This window comes from Calidris pugnax, unplaced genomic scaffold, assembly GCF_001431845.1.
Source record: "Calidris pugnax isolate Ruff unplaced genomic scaffold, ASM143184v1 scaffold196, whole genome shotgun sequence".
Classification (NCBI taxonomy): Eukaryota; Metazoa; Chordata; class Aves; order Charadriiformes; family Scolopacidae; genus Calidris; species Calidris pugnax.
Genome location: NW_015091042.1, coordinates 586,299 through 606,850, shown reverse-complemented (window position 1 = coordinate 606,850; position 20,552 = coordinate 586,299). Strand labels below are relative to the sequence as shown.

The 20,552-nt window shown below is 41.6% G+C and overlaps 1 protein-coding gene across 5 annotated transcripts in view; it reads left to right on the top strand.

The window, feature by feature from the left end:
• The first annotated feature begins 1,080 nt into the window (after positions 1-1,080).
• Positions 1,081-20,552, top strand: part of ZMIZ1 (zinc finger, MIZ-type containing 1) — a 290,102-nt gene continuing 270,630 nt past the window's right edge. For all 5 annotated transcript variants that reach the window (XM_014956235.1, XM_014956232.1, XM_014956234.1 and 2 more), the window contains exon 1: positions 1,081-1,200. The gene's annotated coding sequence lies outside the window, so the exon portion shown is untranslated. The remainder of the gene's footprint in view (positions 1,201-20,552) is intronic.

The following is a 20,552-nucleotide window of genomic DNA, read 5'->3' as shown; positions in this document are numbered from 1 at the left end:
TAAGGTAGCATAGACTTTTTCCCTTATTTTGCGAACTTGCATTCACATTTTCCATGGGACAGAAAAGGGTAGAGTTTTCTGGATGAATATAAGCCAAAAAAATGTGACGAAGAACAGACTGGACGTGTTTCCCTTTGCTCATTCCCCATGGAAAACCTTGATTGCCATTTCCTCAAATATGTTAATGTCTTGCATGCACCCTTTAAAATAATTTTCCACTTGATTTTCCTGCCTTTCATCAGAGGCAGGTACTGGAGGTAGGGAGGGGCCCATTAAATCTGGGTGTCTGTAAGTCTCTTTAAATTCATGTTAGGAGTAGGGCAGAGAGAGAGAGATATGGTCTGAGGTGAGGGATTATGGTTTTATGGGAGTGCAGCTGGATTTCTAAATGGTATCTTTAGTCACAGAAAAGCTTTTTGGTTCTCTTTCCCTTCACTCTGATACTTAATTTTTTTTTTTTTTCTCTTATTGTTACTAAAAGATTCAATATAGCTCAATAGGTTGTCTTAAGAAAAAGAGTAATTGTCTTAAAAAGAAATAGAAGGTATGATTAATTGCATATACCTCATAATTTTAGGTATGATTCTTGCAGGGAAGAGTACTTAAGCACTTGAATGTCAGTATATACCTGTATGTTCAGTATGCATGTTGGAATTTGCCTTTTGCCAACTATTTTGATAGTAAATGTGGCTCATTTGAATTTTTACAGAAGTGGGTGTGAGCTTGGCTGAAGCATATTTACTTAACAGAATGAGCGCTCAAGAATATTTTTGAATGGGACTTTATCCCATTCTGACAGGAATCCATCTTTTATTTTTCTTACTAATAGGTGACTTGACCTTCATATTCCATATTTTGATAAGATGATGACAGAGGGAGAAAATAAAGGACAGCTCAAGTTGGTATTTTGGAATGGGAGAAGGGAATGGAATGGGAAGTAGCTCTTCCAAGGAGTTGTGATCTGTAGCCTCTTCAAAAAAAAAAAAAAAAAAAGCATAAAAGCTAATACTGATTTGTTTCTTTTTTCTTCTTTTTTTCCAACCCCTAGGAAATACTCTTGTGCTGAGGAAGAAAACAGCTCCCTGCTCCTCCTTTTTCTTTTTTTTTTCTCTTTTTTTTTTTTTTTTTTCCCCATCCTTTCTTCTTGCCTGAATTAGAAGCTCCAGGAATGTGCTAATTGGCGGCGGCCTCTTCAGAAAGGTAAGAGGTAATTGTTATCTGCTTTTTGAGGTGTCTTGCCTGCTCAGCTCCTTCTGGAAAGGAGGGTGATATTAGAAGAAGCTTGTCTACATAGAGTTTAGACAAGTCTTCTGGTTAATGTGGATTGCCTTTCTAACAGTGTGATGCAAACAGAAGCTTCTTGTGCTTCTCATTCTACTGTATGTGCAGGATACAGTCCCTTGGAAAAAAACTAGACAAAATATATTTTAAATGCTTGCAGAGAAAAAAATTCATGTAACTGTTGTATTGCAGACAGATTAACTAAATCTTTCTCTGAGTATCAGCTCAGATGAAAAGGTGTAGAGTTGGGTCTGGAGAAGCCAAGTTGAAGAATTGTGTCTCAAAAAGTGTTTCTTTTATTATTGTCTTACCTGTACATGTAATCAGATATAGATTTTTTTGGTTGTTCAGTTGGGTTTTTTGTGTGTTTTGGTGGTTTTTTAAACCTGATTCTCTTCACTGGGGTCCTTCCTGGTTTCATGGCTGGTTGTGCTACTGACAGATAAGATAGGAACCAGCTGGAACCCCAGCTCTAGCTCTGAATGGTGTGTTTTGCAAAGAGTTGGAAACAGATGGCAATTCTTCACCTCTCAAGACTTCTTTAGTTTTGGGCAGAAGTGCAAAATGTGGTGGGTGAGAGTTTGAATGCAGTGCCTTTTTTGTAATACTTCTAAGCAACTAAAATTTGTAGTTATCTGGTGATGTGATCCACATGTAATCCATGTCTGTCTTTCCACTTCAAGATTTTCATTCAGTTTATGTGTCCAGATATATAAAGTACAAAAAATTAGTGCTGTGATTCATAGAGCATCCTGAGCTGCACGAGTAGATTCAAGTCAGTTGCTAGACAAATTCCATATATATGTTAGTACCAACACTCAATGTTTAGATTTGTATTTACTTAGGATCTGGCTGCAGTGCTTTGAGATGTCATTTCCCATTCCATCTTTGTGATAGATGTTAATGCTCCTTGTAGTGGAGGCGATATCTTCTGTCTAGACCTCAGTCATTCCAGTTCACAGTTGATGTCTTAACTTAAACCAGCTCTGAGAAGGGGTTTATGCTGACTTGCTAGGCTCTGTACTGGGGAGGCCAGTGCGTGATGTAAATTTTTCTGCCCGATTTGCTCTGTGGGGCTAACCTTTGTGGAGGGCTTGGGAAGACAGCACGATGCAATAATGTCTTAAATTGCCCCAGTGAGATTTGTCAGAGTTTGTTTGTCAGGCCCCTCAGACTGACTAAGTACACTAACTTATCATGGATAAGCTGCAGACAGGTAATGTGCCTTGGGATGTTCTCTTTCTCATTCTCCGTCTCGTTCTTGGCGGTGCAGGGGCAAGCTAGTTCTTTATTGAACGGCCTCCACCAGCTGCCTGGCCACCTTCTGCAATAAAGCTAATGACCTAATGGGCAAATGTTTCTTGGAGACCTTCAGCTGAAGCAGAGACAAGGAGAAACGTACCGACCAGCTAAAGGGTTCTCAAGGAGCTTGCAATTTCCCCAGGGCTCCTTCTGTGTAATTACCTGTCTATCGCTTTGTCTCCTATCTTTTAATGCAGGAGGAGTGTCAGACTCCAGGCCGCTAATCTTTGTTACTATGGAAAGGCTGGTTACACTCCTCTTCCTGCACTTCAAAAATGGCAATCGCTGGTCCCCAGCTGGTTCCCTGAATCTGACTTAAAAATGGATGATAGCTTTTCTCCTTGGTGCCAGACTAACTAATGCAGCCGCCTGCGCGGTCGCAGGCAGGCATTGCCCCCGCCACTGGCGCTGAGAGGAGGAGCCCACAGAAGCTGCCTTGTGGCCTCTGAACCTGTTTTCTCCCAGACGAGTGAAGGCTCTGTAAAATTCCTTTGAAACGCAGAGTTTTGGGGCACACTGAGACGTGGGAGGCTTGGCTGAGCTGCAGGTGTGGAGGAAAGCTGCTATTAAGATTCGTGGCTCCAGCCGAGTTTTTGTACGGTTTCTGAATGCCTTCAAACGCCCCGGGTTGGGGGCTGAGGGAAGCACAAGCTGTTTTGCAGCATCGTGGGCTTCAGTTGTTGCTATTGCCTCCCTCCCAGCACGTCTCTCACGCCGTGACGAGTGCCTCTGCTCAATTCATAGGGTCTACTGAGAGGCTGTGCACAGCCCACCACCATTTCTCCCCGGCTGGCCGCATCTGGTTGTCCCTTCTCGCACAGTACGAGAGATTTGGAGGGGATTCCCTGCCCACTGCTCCCCTCCTTCTTCCCCTGCTTGTGCTTCCCGAGCTGCAGCGTCAGACAGATGGTCCCCCCAAAGCTGGGGTTTGGGAACAGCAGCACAAACACCTTGTCCCCATGCACTCCTCTCCATCCTTTCGAGGAGAGGGAAACTGTCCTGGTGTTGGACAAGGTCCCTCTCCAGCTGCTGCCTGCCCAGGGAATGTGCACTGTTAAACTCCTTTATGGTACCTTGGTAAAACATGCTTTAACTGTCTGCAAATGTATGGTATTTAAGCAGCAGAGTCTGTATTATCAAACACAGTCATGCAGACTGTGTTCCTCGGGGTGAAAAGCTCTGGGAGGAGAGGCTGGATGTGATAGTGAAATGTGAGAACCAAAGCAAAAGGAAATTCTTCCCCATGTGTTGGGCTAGAGCAGGTTCAGGAAAGGTGGAGGACCGGGAAGTGTATACACCTTCCCAGACTGGAGATGTTGAAGAAGGATAGAAAGGAGGGGAGAGGCAAGGCAGGGACAAGGAGATCAGGCTGGGTAGTGGTCCACTGCTTGCTGTGTTTTGTTTGCTGTGTTTTGTTTGCTGCCTTTAATTCTATGCTTTTCTCCCCCATTTCCTCTAACTAAATTTGGGCAAAGATAATTTTCAAATTTTTTTTTTCATTGAAAAAGCCACTATACTTTTGTTCAGATTGTTTCAGAAGTTGTGCTTTCTTACCAGTGCATCTAGAATGATCATTTTGCACTGATTTTTGAAAGAACTTTTATTTCCCTCATTATTTTTCCCTGTTTTCCTCGCTCTCATTTGTCTCAACCTGAACCATCTCCAAAGGAAAGGTGATACTGCTGCTGGCTAACATTTCAGGTGGGTGACACTGTGTATGTTAAACAGCATGCCTGTAATAACTTACTTGTCAGTGGGAAGCTTACCCTGTTTGTTTGTATTTCTCTTTTCATATACAAGTCAAGTTCATAGCTCTTGAACCTTTGTAGAGTGTTTCAACAAGGTGTTTGTTTAAAGTCTTGGATTTCTTTTTTTTTTTTTTTTTTCCAAATCCTTTGAGATAAGTTTGAGGTTAGGATTTTTCATTCAGTGACTGTATTCAGTAAGATGAAGTGTCTGTCAAAGCCATATTGCACCTTATGGGAGGATGACAGGTTCTTCCAGAGTCCTCAGTTTGCAAAGCCTTAACCGTCTCCTGGTTTAAATCAGCACTTTACCACTGCTTAAGGCCTTTAAGTACTTAATTAACTTTATGTTAACAATGAGCCTGTGCTCTCTTGTTTTTTTAATGAAACCTTTGATATTTTTCTGATTTTCATTTCATGAAGGTTACAGGTTTTAATTTTTTATTCTGATATGGAGAAAGTTTTTGATTTTTTTTTTTTTTTTTTTTTTCCCAAATCCTTTGAGATAAGTTTGAGGTTAGGATTTTTCATTCAGTGACTGTATTCAGTAAGATGAAGTGTCTGTCAAAGCCATATTGCACCTTATGGGAGGATGACAGGTTCTTCCAGAGTCCTCAGTTTGCAAAGCCTTAACCGTCTCCTGGTTTAAATCAGCACTTTACCACTGCTTAAGGCCTTTAAGTACTTAATTAACTTTATGTTAACAATGAGCCTGTGCTCTCTTGTTTTTTTAATGAAACCTTTGATATTTTTCTGATTTTCATTTCATGAAGGTTACAGGTTTTAATTTTTTATTCTGATATGGAGAAGATTTAAATATCAAAAAAATTATTGGAGAAGAAAAACCAATTTCCATCCCAGCATTGCATTTTTCAGGTCATTTGTAAGTTTAGAATCTGTTACTAAGTAGTGTCTTGAAAAGAAAAAAGAATTTGGAAAAAAAAATCAGAAAGCTGCATGCTTATTTTGTACCTCCAAAAAGATTGTTTTAAACACACAGGAAGTGGGGAGTTCAGAGCTGAAATTAACTTGTTCTTAAATCACTTCTTTCATATACAAGGTCTAAGAAATATTAAGAAGCAGCATAAAAATCTGGCATATCTAGGCACAAGAAGCTAAGTTAAAATGGTAGTAAGAGAGGTGGTTTTGAATCTTGTTGTTCTTTTGTTTTTCTTGGTAAGCCCTTTTCTGAGGGCAGACTTCAGAGGTCCCACCAAGCCTCTGTACTGAAGAGGGTTTCAGGAGAGGTGGTGAAAAGACTGCACAGGGCTGCCTCGGGGCATCTCTATCTCTAGGGAGGGCTTGAAGGTATTGTCTTCTCCTGTAGCATAGCTATGGCAATGACCATTTGTTGTCTCTGGTTAAAACCCTTCAGTTCTTCAGTGTTAGCAGCGCTAGCTGTGGGTCGCTTGGCTTTCCTCCAGCTCCAGCAGTTAGGGTTTGCCTGCCTCAGTTGTCCTTATTGCAGTGGAGTTTTCAGTACCCCTGGCAGTCATCGTGTTTGAGATGTACAGGCCTACTTCTGAATGTAAAACTGAGTTTACTTATTTTGGAGGGAGCCCTACATGGATTGGTGTGTTCTGCGCTGGGGCCTCCTCTCCTTCCACATTCCACCACTCCAAAGAACTGCCATTGGGTCATTGCTTGCCTCTTTGCATCCACTCCAAGGGGTCGAAGGGGTGGTTCTGGAGGCTACATGTCTGCCCACCATCACCCCTGGTGTGCAAGTAATTGCCCTGAGCGTTTAGGTGGCTTCTTACTCTCTGTGGAGCTTTGCAGGCCTTTGAGGAGGACCTCTGGCTTGAATGGCTTGCAGTGACCACTGCAAAGTGGTGGAGGTGCAGATGGACAGTCTGCAGGAAGGAGCCTGTGGTGCTAATCCATAATTAGTGGCTGAGAGGAACAAAGTGTAATGCATAGGTATTATTGTAGGTGGCAGGGTTTGGTATTTTGCTCTTGTTGATATTACGTGTTAGTCCCTCAAAGAAAGCTAGAAGACCCAAATCAGATTTGAATGTTGTTGTTGAAGTTAGCAATGGAAAAAGACTTGGTTTGTTGCCTGGTTTCCTTACAAATGATGCCTGTTCCTTTCTGCTAGGGAACGACCTGTCTGGATGCATACTGCTCCATCCTTCAGCTGTGCAAAGATGCGTTGAATTCCTTATATATTTAAAAAATTTGCCTGTTCAAAAAAACAACAAAAAACAAACCAACAGAATTTTTCTTCCCTGAAACAAGTATTTTGAAGTATTGAACTGAAATAATGAATTGATGTTTCAAAACCATGTTTCCCAGTTTTGTTTATCTCTCTTCTACTGTATTTGGTATATGCTTGGTTAAGGTCTAGAAGATGTGGTGGTGCCTGGGGCATTGGGTGGAGTTGGTGCTGCTTACAGCTCAGGTGGTGGTGTCAGGATCCTTCATCCTGCTGCATCCCTTTTGGGCTTACTTCATGGGAAGACTCCTGTGCAATTAGCACAAGCGTTACAGTAGAGAACTGTCCTAACGGCTTGTCAGCTGCAGGACAAGGACGTATTTGATCCTGCAGGAAGCCTTGTGTTATAAAGAAATTTTGTCCAGAAAATTCTGTGGAGATTTAAGCTGGCTGGGTAAATTTGTACTGGGAAATGCTTTGTAACATGTGGTCTGAAAACATTTTTGATCCGGTGCGACTGGCCTTAAAAGCCAGCTGAAGTGCATCAGTGACTCATGGCCGCTTACTGCCCTGCTGTGTGATGTAAACCAGATCTTCCTTCCGTGCCTTCCCTCATACAGCCTGGTCTGGCTGGATGGTGAATTTCAGGCTTGCGATCGTTATCAATGGCTTCCAGTTGCTTTGGTAATACTGTATCTATGGTTTACCCTGATTGAACAGAAATTTACACCTACATGTTAGGGTGACCCAGGAACTTTTATTTCCACTCCCCTTCAACTTCTTCTCGCCCACCCTTCCTTCAAATTCTGAAATTATTACAGTTTTAGACCTGATGATCTTTCTGTCTTCTCTGTGGGCATTGTTGCAAAAGAATGGATGCTTAGCTTGACAAGGAAGATAAAGGAAGAAAAAGGGAAGGTGGGTGTGGCTTTTTTTTTCTGGATTGGGTTATTGACGTTTTTTTCACTTCCTAAACACTTTCAGGTATTTGTGATATTCATAAAATCAGTTGAATAGAGATGAAAATTGGGTATATGAAGGGAAGCACTGTTTGCCAGCAAAATGAGCAGCTATGATATATTTCAATCTTCAGATGCTTGGCTAAAGAATGGTAACATAAGTTTTTTGCTGCTAGAAATTGAGATTTTGGCGGTAATATGAAACTGTGAAATCCGTAGGCATAGAGTGTAGCAGAAGCTGTCTTTATTCATATACAGCACATGGTATTTGGCTTGGGAGAAAGCTCTTTGCTCTCTAAGAAAGTTGGGTTTTGACATAACTGAGTGCTGTTTGTGCTTCATATTTAAAAATTATTTTATTCTGTAAAGAAAAATGAGTTGTATGTATTAATGGTACTGTTGGGTTTTCCCCTGTTCCCAGCAACCCAACATATTTCCCTGGCTTTTTATTCTTTCCATGCTGTTTCTTTCCAAGCTTGTGATCATAATTACAGTGAGAAGTAGATGATATCCATCTGTATATTCCAGCAGGGAAATGGAGCCTTGGATGAGTTTTGGACTGTGGGACCTTTCCTTCCTCGCCTCTCTCTACCAAAGTGTTTGTAGTTTGTTCTAAGGGTACTGGGGGTGTCAATCCAAATGGCCTAATAAGGTTGGTATAGGGAGAATGGAGAATAAAAGGAAAAAGATGCAAGTAAGTTGTGGTTCACCAGTGTCACATTAATAGAATCCTCAAATCAAGTGCTCATTCATTTTAACCAGAGGTTAATTAATCAGAGTAAGGAGATAAAATGATAAGCTGCTTTTAATGAAGTGAAGCAGCTTTATTAGCAGTAAGCAAAATGCAAAATATTTGGTCTCTGGCAGATGTGGTTTTCCTGGGGACTGTGGCTTGCCACCAGCTTTGGCGTGCGCTGGCCTTTCCCTTGCTGCACTCTGCAGGCTGTGCTCTCTGTGTCAGCGTGTGGCCAGTGCAGAACGCAGGAGACAGAGTCAAATAAGAAGCAGGTATAACACTTTAAAAACAGAAGAAGAATCGTTCCTTGCACATCTTTCCCAATGCCAGAAACTAGCATTTGCCGAATTTCATACTTCGGATGCTGTTATTTTTCTTTGGAGATAGCAGGCTTTGCGCATACACAGCAAGCAAACAGACAAAAGCCCTGTGTGGATTTACAAGAGAGTGGTGGTGTTTGAAAGGCAGGGATGTGGTACTGCCTGGTACCTGCTCACGGGGCCTGAAACCAATCTGTAGTTATCTACCATTTTGCAGCTTTGGAACAGGAATGCTCCAGGGGGGTGCTACCTGTGTGTATGTTTAGGTGGAGGGCCAAAGCCAGCGTGTCACAGGCTGTTATACTGAAGCAGATTTGCCAACTCAAATGATGTTCTGCCCTCAGCAGTGCGTCTCTGCCCTTGTGCTCTTCCTCAGTCTCTCCCAAAAAGGTGTAGAAGCCATCGGGTGTGCTATGACATGCATGGCAATGCAGGGCTCCTAATAGGAAATACCTAAAAGATAGTAGATTAAGGGGAAGACAAAAAGAATGCACATGTATTAAGGGGGAAGCTTTGTGGAACGATGAAATAATTTACTCTGGGCTAAATTAAATTAGCGTAAACGTCCACATTTAGGCTTGAAATGATCTTCGCTTATGACAATGTATAAAGATCCTTTTTGAAGTAAACTCAAATTAGCAATTTGTTCATAAAAGCAGACTCCTTACAAACGAGTGATGCGATAAGGTTACTGCAGTTCTGCGAACTGGAGACGTTGAGCTGGTAGATAACGTGGTGGGAGAATAGGCAAGTAAAGTAAGGCTGGCAAGTAAATTGCCTGCCCCCCAGCTTTCCTTAGAAGACTGCGCTTCCCAAAGCCATTCAAGTGTAAATCCCTTCGGAACAAAGGGGAGGCTGGCAGCTCGCCGGTTCAAGAGTATAAGTGATCTCGCATGCTTCAGTTGAAAGGTTGAATCCCTGAGACGGAGAACCGCTGCTATAGAGGGGAACTCTCAAAAGGCTGGTGAGAATGGCAGGGGGAAAGGCTGTTGAGATCCTTGAAAGCGCACAGGCAATTTTTGTCTTTACCATAAAATGACCTAGAGACGAGCTTGACAAAGGGAAAGCTGCTGTTCAGGTGAAGTTGCAATCACCAGCTCTAGGAGTTGGCTTTTACTTGCCGTCCCCCGCAGGAGCACAGCATGCTGCTCCACTTGCCAGCGCTGTATGTGGTGCCAATATTTTGTCTACAGTATGCATTGAGTCCCTCTTAGTTTTCCTGTTTGGATTTCTCTTTCTAACAACTTTGTGTTTGCGAGTCTCAAAGCTTTAGCAGTGTTAACTTCTGGGTATGCAAAATAAGGTAGGAAATCTTGGACCTTGTCTGTATACTGAAAAGATGAGGTTAATCTAGCACCTTCTGAAAACCTTGTAAATATTTGACTGGCTACTCGGCAACACAGCTGAGCTGGTTGGGTTAATGCTTAATGTGAGAGCGGTCCTGCAGTGCATGACTTTGGTGATGGGCTGAGGGTCACGGCGGGAACAGTAGTTTCCCGTGAAGGCATCGGTGCTCCCTGTTCCTCATCCTCCAGGCTGGCCACCCCCCCAGATCTGCAGGCAGGAGGAGGTGTGAGATACCTGGGTCCGCTCCAGGCAGAGCCAGCCCGGTGTGTTCAGGTGGCAGTGAAACTCCTTTGGGCTGTCCCATCTGACTTTCTCCCCCTGATGCTTTTGCTGGTCTAGCCACAGCGTGGTAAACCCTGACTTTCACATGAGGGTGAGCATCTGAGACTCTAATCTGCAGCTCTCTACAACTACATCTGCATTTGGAAGAAGGTTTTTATGCATATATAAAAATGGCACCAGTAGGCAGCTGTTAGTAACTGAGCAGCCTAGAGATCAGCAACAAATCTGGACCTGAGCATGTTAGAAATGTAAGAAACTGTAGGTTCTGATATCTGTCGTACCTTGATGATTTAAAAACACTCTGCAGTGTTCTGAATGAAATGCTGCAGTGTTCTGAATGAAATGCTTTCTATTGTTGGAAACTTAACACAAGGATTGTATGGGAAAATGTTTGCAACTTTAGAATGGAAATCTCCGTCTTTGTTTTACGCGAACTAAACAGTGCAAGACAGCTTTTGCTTTTCTGTTGTAAAGATTGCTCATTCATAACATCCTACCACCTCAGTCATTCCAGGTGGCAAGTGCCTTAAATGTCAGTGCAAATGGGAGAAGATCCTTTCAGAGAACCTCAGTGTCATAACAGAGCTGAAGCATCATTTTAAAAGTACTTCTTTTTTTTTTGTTAAAACTAGCTATTGATTGTTTGGGTGTAATGGCTGTACCATGTAATACTTGTGCCCAGTCTGTTTGTCTGATTTAGAGACAAGCGTAGCATAATCCAGTAATCACATAAAGAAGTAGCACTGTCACACCTACTTCTCTGTGAGATGGAAATGAGCAAAACGTTGATTATTGAAAAATTAAGTTGTTACATGTCGTAAAAAAACTGTAACCCTTCCTATAGCTGTGGTTTGGTTTAACTATTGTTTAAAAAAAATTCATTTGTTAATTTCTGGCAGTAGTTTAGTAGGGACTATACTTGGAGTATTTACCCAATCTGGACAGCTATGAAGGCTTTAAAAATACCCACAGCCAATTTCCAGAGGAACTGCTTGCCAGTATTGGCATTGGTATATTCAGAAAGGAAGAAAAAAAATCTCATAGATGGAAGAACAAAGCATCTAGTCTCCAGAGCAAATACAGCAGATGATTAATGTATCTGAATGGTGTAATTGAGAGTGATGGTGTCTAGTCATGTGATGTTGTGCTGTTTTTTGGTGGCTGCTGGGATTTTTTTGGCTCTTACGGTTCCCTGAGTGTCTCACCCTAGGCCTGGCATAGAACACTGTATGCATTGATGGTTAGGACTTAAGTTGTTTGATACAGTCTTATGTAAGTCCCCGAATTCTTGGTTGAAAAGAAATGAAAATTGTTGTGTATGGTACTTGCAGAATCCAGATTTTCCCCGCCCCCCTTCCCCTTAGTATATGAAATCTGAAAAAGGATATTTCCTTTCAGACATTATTGGTTCCCCTACACTTAGAGGACCTTAACTAACTGTAGCTACTTTAGACCTTACATCAATAACTTGGTACCAAGTATCTTGTAATTTGAATTAGTGTGACACCTGCCTAATAACAGATTTCCACAAAGTAAGTTTTTGCATCTGGTTAGTATTTCAGACATACATTCAAAATGAAGCAAGTGCTACTGAAATAGTAGTGACGTGCAGCTGAATTTGGTGGTTCATCTTGATTTTGAAACCATTCCTCACACACAAAGTGTATGGTTTTGGTTTTTTGGGTTTTGGTTGGTTGTTTTTTTTTTTTTTATATGGTGAGAAGTTACTGAAGTTACTTTATATACCCATTTATAGAGTTCGGTAGTCTTCGTCTTTTTGTCAATAGGCAAGAAAGGTGTGTTTGTGGCAGATAAAACAATATTTTTTGAATCGATCTTCAGGAATCAGAAAATATTTTATCTCTTTTGACAAAAATGTCTCGGGAGAAAATGAGTGTTCAGGAAGACACTTGTGTTGGAAACCAAGTCTGCTCCACCTCGCATCCTAAGGGTGAGGAGGTTTGCCTTCAGACTAGGGACTCCCTAGGGAAGGGTTCAATATGTTTGACTCCCATGCCTCTAATCCAAACAAGCCATAATGGAAGACACTGGAGATAATAAGGCTTGAGAAAATGACATTTTGTCCTGAATGCTACGTGACCTGTGACCAGAGCACCTCAAACATAATTCTACACCTTCTTCTAAGATCTGCTAGTGGGCAGACACCCTTGTGGGCACTGACCCCCAGCTGGCAGGTGTTAGTTTAGGTCCTTTTTATAGTAGGACATGGTGCTGGAAGAGTATCATTCTTTACAACCTGTTATCAGATGGGGAATTGAGATCTAGGCAGTGGTTCCTCTGAAGGGCTGTGGCTTATCGTGAGCTCAGCCTAGACTCAAGCAAAGTCTAACATTAGCTTCCTGAAAGTGGTTGGCAGATGCCACTGTAAAATGAAAGAGTCTATGGGGCCACTATAAATGTCAACCCTGTATTTCTAACTGAACACGTGGATGCACGGAAAAGCAGTGTTATTTCCCTGCTGTCCCCTGGCAAGCGGATGACATGGCTGGGAATAGAACGGAGATTTCCTGATGTCCGTTCCCCTCTTATAATTACCAAACAGCGCTTTCTTCTTCTGCATTGTAAACATGAATCAAGCCAAATGGCATGCACAATTAGCTTTTTTTCCAGCAAAGCTGAGGGGGGAAGAGGGAAGGAGGAGGGGATGGGGAGCAACGAAGGGGGAGGGGGAAAGTCATACAGGGACAACTGTACCTGCTGGGGGCACAATTTAATAACGCGCCGAGTGGAAGGAGCCGCCTGTGCTGCAGATGCATTGTTATCTGCAGAGTCCCCGGTCCGGGAGAGCGCTGCAAAGGGTTTAATGCAAATCCGAGACCTCTGTCATTGTGTGAGGCAGATTAGGGCTCATTTGCATTCTTTCTCCTATAATAATTACCTAGCAAGGAGTGCCTGTTACCATTAGCTTCATTCTGTTTGCCTGTGATAACGCCATCAGCAATCTCTTCTCCACGGATTACGGACACTGTGAGGAAGGGCAGTGGGCCAAAAAAATTAAAAAAAAAAAAAAAAAAAAAAAAATCTGTTGGAGAGAGTAGTAGAAAAATGTGAATGCTGAAAAATTAAAATGCAGATAATTGTAGGAATAACCATTAAATACAGCTGGAGAAATACTGCGAGCTGACGAGTAAAAGTCAGTATTAATCCATAGTATTGATGAGGTGTATGGTTTCAAATATCAGTTTAGAAAAGCCAGCACAGGATTTTAACTGAGCTTTATCTCTGGTGCTGCAGTAGTTTTGTTCTGTTTTCAGAACTGGCTCAAATGGTTCTAAAATTAGCACAACTAGAGATCAATGTTATCGAGATATAAATGTTACCAGTCTAAAAATGAGGTGATGCATCAGATATTCAGGTAAAACTCAGCAGACTTGCTGCGACTTTGGGTCTTGGAATTCATGCAAAACAGTTTCCCTGACTTAAAAATAAAGGCAAATATTTGGGTTTTTTCTGTGGGTTTTTGTTTGTTAAGATGGGAGAAGTTAAATAGGAGGAAAGGAATGCAACTAAGTGTGGAAGACTGAGAGTGCTAAAATCAGCTATTCCCTCTACACACGTATAGAAAAAACACAAAACCCTTGTGAAGAGCAGTTGCTGTTGTTACCATTTTCTTTCCTTCGCTTGGTTTTTGCCCTCTGTGTCCCACTAAAGGAGGTGCTGGGGTCCCTCCAGGAGTGGCAGAGAGCCCTAAGGTCCCCTGTCCAGCCTTCCTCTGGCAGCCAGGCTCCTGCCTTGAAGCCCCAGCCTTGAGCCCGCAGTAGATTGTGGCTGCTGGGGGTAGACCTGGTGACCCATTTCAGGCTCACCTTGTGTGTGACACCACAGAAAGTCCTTCTTGGATTCTGCTCGTGCAGGATCGAGGAGGGACTCGGTTTGGAAGAAGAACACATGCCTGATACTCCGCATACACATCAGCATCAGGGAGGGAACAGCATGAGGCTGGGAAGCCTCTGTTTTAGTGCAAATTACCCCTTTTGGTATTTTTACAGTGAGGTAATTCCACCTTTCACACTGGTGGGGTGGGGAAGCAGGGAGCCAAATCAAAGCAATCTGGCTTTAGTCTGCAAGCAGCTATCTAAAATGTATTTAAATATATATAAGCTTATTTCTGATCTGGAGCAGGCTATCAAAATGATGTGTCACATGGTTGGGTGGCATTTGGGTGGCTTTGTGTTTTTTAAAGTGATTTTTGAGGGTGTGCTACCATATTCATTGGTGGAGGCAGCAGAGTGGCGGGGACACTGCCTGAGGAGGTGGTGGTGGCTCTGCGGGAGGAGGTGGTGTGGGCTTGCGAGGGCTTGTGTTGGTGAGCTGCTGGGCAGCTAATGATCTACCAGGAAAAAGCCTCGGTTGCTGTGGCTGGTGCCATTTCTGGCTTAGGCATTTGGAAGGGTACTGCGTTGCCTGTAAAACTTGGCACAATCCTGAAGAGTTTAGAGATTCTCACGTGTATGAGCATACTCAGTATACAACCAAGTTTTCTGGCCTTTTGCTCTTGCTGTTGGATTTACATTTTACAAACAAAGGTGGCTTTTTGCCTTTTTTTTTTTTTTTTTTTTTTTTTTAACCTTCCCTTCTCCGCACCATGATGGGAATACTTTGTTTCTCAATCAGAAAACAAGGGATAGTTATTTCTCTGTGAAATCCTAAACAGTTGAAATAGAAAGATGGGAAGGTCTCTGGCTTTATACACATTTATTTTGCCCATCTTCTCTGGCAGGGGGCTCCGTATAATAAATATGTGTTGAATAATAAAGGAAAATATTCAAGGATGAGCAAGGTTGACATTTTGTATGTACTCAGACCTTTCCCAACTTGGGGTGGATTGGAAATGGAGGCACAATGAGTAACCAGTCTGGCCTTTTGTGAAATCAGTTTTACGTGCTTGAGTTTTTTGTTGGGTGTTTTGGTTTTTTGGTGTTTTTTTGGTTTTTTTTTTTTGTTTATTTGAGGATTTTCTTTAGCTGTCGTAGCAAAAAAAGAAATTTGGCAACGCTTAAAAATGTCAAGATATATGGATAGGGCTAAGCGCTGCTTTCAACAATATCACTAGATATTTAGTGTTAACCAGAAGTTATATCGCTCTAAATGATTAGAGGGAATGACAGGAAACTGGAAATGTTGACATCTTTCTTAAGTCTGTTTTTTCCTTCCCCTTTTTGTTTTGCCCACTATAGTAATGATAAAGATCACAAACATGACAGGTACACAAACATAAAGGGAAATGAAATTTTAAAAAAAAGTTGGAAAGCACACATTTCTTGAAGAAAACAGGTACTTGTAATTCTAAATACAAACTGAAGGATACCAGTATGTTTTATTTAAAAGCAGCAGCTTAAATCTTTTGTTCATCTTCAGACCTTTTTCTAGGAGGAGGAAATACAATTTGGTGCATGGCTAGTTCTATATAAATCATTTACAAGTTGTGCCATCATTACATAGGAATAAAACTGCAGTTGATGTAATTGGAAAGGTCTAATGTGTATAGTGTGTGGAGAAGGACAGGGGAGTTTTGAAGTGCTATCATGGAAAATAATGATTATGTACAGCTAAATGTAAGCTAAAACAGAGCAACATATTTTACTGTGTGAATAATTGGATATAATAATAGTAAAAAAATCTGACTACTTAAGAGATACTTCAGCATGATATGTGAAGCTCTGTGTTTATATATATATACACACATACGATTTGGAACAAAAAAAAGATGTAAAGATAACATAGCTTCTTACGAGGCTTGGTTTATTCCTGCAAATTATTTTTCTCCATATGTCCCTCCTTTAATAATTAATCTAGTGTATTCACCATATGTATTTTCAATCTTTTATTTTGATTCTATGGCAATACAGTCCAAGTAATTTTTATTCTAAGCAGTATTTATCTTTTTTTATTCCTTTCTTTAACCCACCATATGTATGGGTATGTTGCTGATACCGAGGCCTCCATGATGTGGGAGAAGCACATCAGAAATGAGCTTTCAAATCCCCTTCCTTACTTAGGGTTGAACTTGGGCTTTGGAGCCCTTTGTTAAAGATCCCCATCGAGGCTCATAAACAGATGTGGTTTTGTTGGAGGAAATGTCACTGCATTCAGGTTGCTCTCCTCCGAAGTGAGGAGGTGCTGAAAGCTCCTGCGCCGTGTGAGCTCTGCGGTGCCCAGGCTGCCCTCGCTCATCCTCCCGAGTTGGTGGCTGTGGCCAATCATACCCAGGAGCAAGGAGCCATTCGTTTGCTCAGGCTACGACCTGCGTTGGGCTATACAAGCTGGTCTGACTTGTAATGTAAATTTAAACTTATCATTCAGGTGAAATGCATGTCGTATCCTCTGCCCCTCAGCAGAAGTTCAAATACCCGTTTGGAGGAAGGCGAACGTGGTTGGGCAGATAAAGCCACTCTAGGAAATGGACATCCCAACTTGGTAGCATATTGTATCTGAGAGAAGTGCATTTCCAGAAGAATAATAGAAAAGAAAAAAATAAAGAGTAGAGGGGCTTATTTGTGCCATACTCTGTGTTAGCAAACAAAAGACCCACAGATTTCCAGTCTGTGAAGCTGTCCATCACACACCAATGAATCAAAGGAACAGTTGTTTATTCTTTGGTATCTTCAGGCTGTCTGCAACTGATCATCAGGCAGTCCTTCCTGTTGTAACAGAGTCCAGATGCGAACCATTTTACACAAAATGCAAGAGAAGTTACTCTTCTAAATCAGCGGTAGCACGGCCACACAGATCTCAGCTGTGCTTTCATGCCTCACCATATCTCCTTCCTCTCACTCCAGCCAGTTTAATAGCATGAGGGTACTACCTGAAATACTGGCTGTGTTCACCTTTACCTAACAAAAAAATCTCACAAGCCTTACACAATATGGCATATTGGATAAAGTCTCCCCTCAGCCTTCCCTTCTCCAGGTTAAAGATCCCCAGCTCTTTGAGCCTTTCCTTGTAAAGGAGGTGCTCCAATCCCTTAATCACTTTAGTTGTGCTACACTAAAGACTCTCTCCGGTAGTTCCCTGTCTCTCTTGAACTGGGGAGCCCAGAACTGGACGCAGTATTCCAGTTGTGGCCTCACCAGTGCAGTAGAGGAGGAGAATGACTTCCCTCAACCTGCTGGCCACACTCTTCCCTATGCAGCCCAATGTTTTAACATTGATTGGAAAGCTAATTGCAAAATACTTCTTTCAGACCTGGTCTATTATAATGCTGGTAGCAGCAATCTACAAAGCAAATTATGAAGAGAAAACAAAGGATTTTCATACTGTTGTCCAGCAATACCCAATCTAGCATTGAGTGGCAGAATCTGGGCACCCAAAGCAAAGCAGCGCAGTCGTGGGCACAGGGCTCAGCCCAGGGTAATCGGCTTTCCTGAGTCCGTTTTCTGGGTGGAGCACCATGCAGATATACCCAAAGACTGCAAACATTCATCTCTTCATGTGGTTTTGTGAACCTGGGTTTGTTTCTTAATTTGTGTACAGCTCTGTCAGGCAAAAACACGGTGTTGCCGCAGAGAACGTGCACGTGGGCGTGCGTGTTCTTGGCGCAGCCTCCTTGAGGAGGAGCTGGGACTCGTGGGATGTTTGTATGTGCTTGAGGGATACAGATGACCCCTCATCCTCTCTGGACTAACTGCAACAGTAGATTATTTTGTAAATTTTTTCTTATTTTTCTTATTAGGTCTGCTCAGACCTAACTAAGGGTTTTGTCTTCAGTCCTCATGACTGGAGTGTGGCTTTGGTCAAAGATCACGACCTTAAACTGTGAAATTTGGGTGGGTTACAACTTCAGCTGAATAAAGTCTGCCGTCTTCCCTTGTTCCAGCAGCGCAGAGTTAGCTGGGTGTTTGAGTAGAAAGGAGTTCACCATTATAAAAGCAGGCAATCTGGGGAGAATGAGGAAGCTGAGCGCAAGCCTGCGAGCACAGCTTGTGTACATATTTGTTGAAAGCTAATTGGCAACGCAGTTGCCTTTCAAAGTTGTTCTTTCACCTATCAGTAGAGCACAACTCTGGTACTTAATGTACTGTAGATTACGTAAACGCTACCCTGAAATATTTGTACAGGCAATTAACTCTTGTTTTTACACTACTTTGATTTACAAATGGAATCCTGCTGTAGAGCTTGGAATATTTGTGTTATGAGATATATTCCACAATTAGATTAAATAATACTTTCGTCAAACTGGCTAGCATTAAGATCAGAAAAACAGGGGATTGGTTATCCTGTGAGGAGCTGACAGTCTTAAAATTCACTACCCAAGAAATAACAGGCACTGTGTTTGTACCACATCGTTGAAGAGAAATGGTATTTGCAAGAGTTTTATCTGGAACGAATGTATCTGCTCTTGGTTATGATATTTGAAGACTGTAAATGGAGTAGTTTGCATTTTGTGTGGCAAAATTAAGTTACTAATGAAGTCACTGAAAGCACGTGTACAGTGTGGCATTGCTATTGCCAAAACGACACCCTCTTTTAATGTGGTGTTGATGACTCTAAGGATGCTTACATAGCTGTGTGTTTATTTTTCTCCCTCTTGCTCTTTTCATATGTACCTTACAAATATTTTGTCCCTGATAAAATTAAGTCACAGCTCTACCGTTTGAGCTGAATAATAAATCTATTAAAATGTAACCAATTGGTAACAACAGTCTTAAAGCCAGTCCTCCATTCTTTAGAGTTTATTCACAAGCACTTGACCTAGTACGACCATGAATTTGAATAAAGTGTTAATAGATTTTATTGCAATTTGTAGCGTGACTTGCTGCCGTGATAATAAAACATTTATAACATCAGTGGCTGTAGCGCTCTGGTGCTCATCAAACTGCTTTGTGCCTGTGCTTAACAGAAGTGTAGATAATAGGTACCCCAATGGAGTGGCGAGGGACTGGTTAAATGAGTTCAGCAGTATTTTACATATAATCAAACACGCTAAAAGAGGTAGAAAATAAAACTAATTGAATCAAAATCCTGCATACCTTTTGTATATCAAGACATTGCAACTAGATTAGATTGTAGCTAATTAAAAAATAGTTCCTTCAGAAAAAGGTGAGTGTCACATATTGTAGAGTAGTGCAAAAGTGTTAGTGCTAATATTGAAATACACACTGGCTGTGTATTGATGACAGTTTTTGCGGATGAGGACAGCTAGTCTTGACTGACATTTTCATTATGAGGGCAGCAGCCCGCTTGCAGGTTTTGGGTTTGTTCTCTAAATGGTCCATATCAATCGCTTATGTAGTCAGATATCAGTCTGTTTACTCTTGCATTTCTTTTCCCTTCCCCTAATAATCTCTCCCAGATAGAGAATTCTTTAATTATAAATGCAGGAAATTTCAAGCAATTTACCTGAGACTGGTATTTTCTCGGTCTTTTGTAGGTGGTTGTAATAGGTTTTATTTCCCCAGTTCCCTAGCAAAATGTCCTTGACACAGGGAATCACGGTTTGGCCTTTTTCTGTATCCTTTCATTTAGTTAAGAGCTCTTGCAGCTTTATCCATCTCTTACATGTATGGAGACCAGCTATTTGGAGGGAAGGGGTGGGTACGTTAAATGGTTTTTGGAATGCCTGATATTGTATACAACCACTCTTCCTATGTGATGGAAGATGCTAATGGTAAATATGGGTGAAACCAGGAGACTGTTGCAATTAGTGATGATTTTCAGTAGTGGCTACAAGTTTCTTTTGGATTCCTTCAAAGTTCCCTGTAGCTCTAGGAAATTAAAGGCGTTTGAAGCATTACCTTACTGCCTGATGAAAAGGGACAGGAGCAGTTGTAATGCCTCCGTCCACTTGCTGTCATCTTTTGGGGGCTACATTTGTTCATTAAAGTAATGCTAAAAAGAATTAGAAATAAATCACTTAAGAAATAATTTTGGTTTGATGTTTCTCTGCTTTGGACATTTAAAACTAGTACTTCGTGTCAAAATGAGTAGGCAGAGGGATTTCTGTTTAATTGGCAGGACAAAATTTGTAGGTAGAGGGTTTTTAATTGAGTCAGCTGATATTGGGTCAGCAGGAAGAATAAACTTTTGTGGACATGATCGTTTTTTCAGATTTACTTTTAATGTTTTGATGGAGCAACTAAGTGTCGTTGATTTCAGGTTGACAGTCTAACCTACCTCAGTTAGATTTCTTAATCCAAGGTCAGGAATCATTGGTTCTTAATGAGTGTTGCAATGTGCAAAAAGGCCAGGGAGTTTGTAATCTGATCTTTGTGACTAACTAAGGAGGAGGTGTAACTTTGAAAGGAGTTGAAGCCTATTGTAAAAGCCTGGTTTTGAATAAATGAGTGTGATTGCATCATAGCGGGAAATATGACTTTTTTTTTTTTTTTTTTTAAAAATTTTTTCCCCTACAGTCCATGTAAGCCCCTTGTGCACCATGCCCGTATAGAAGAATATATAAAGAGA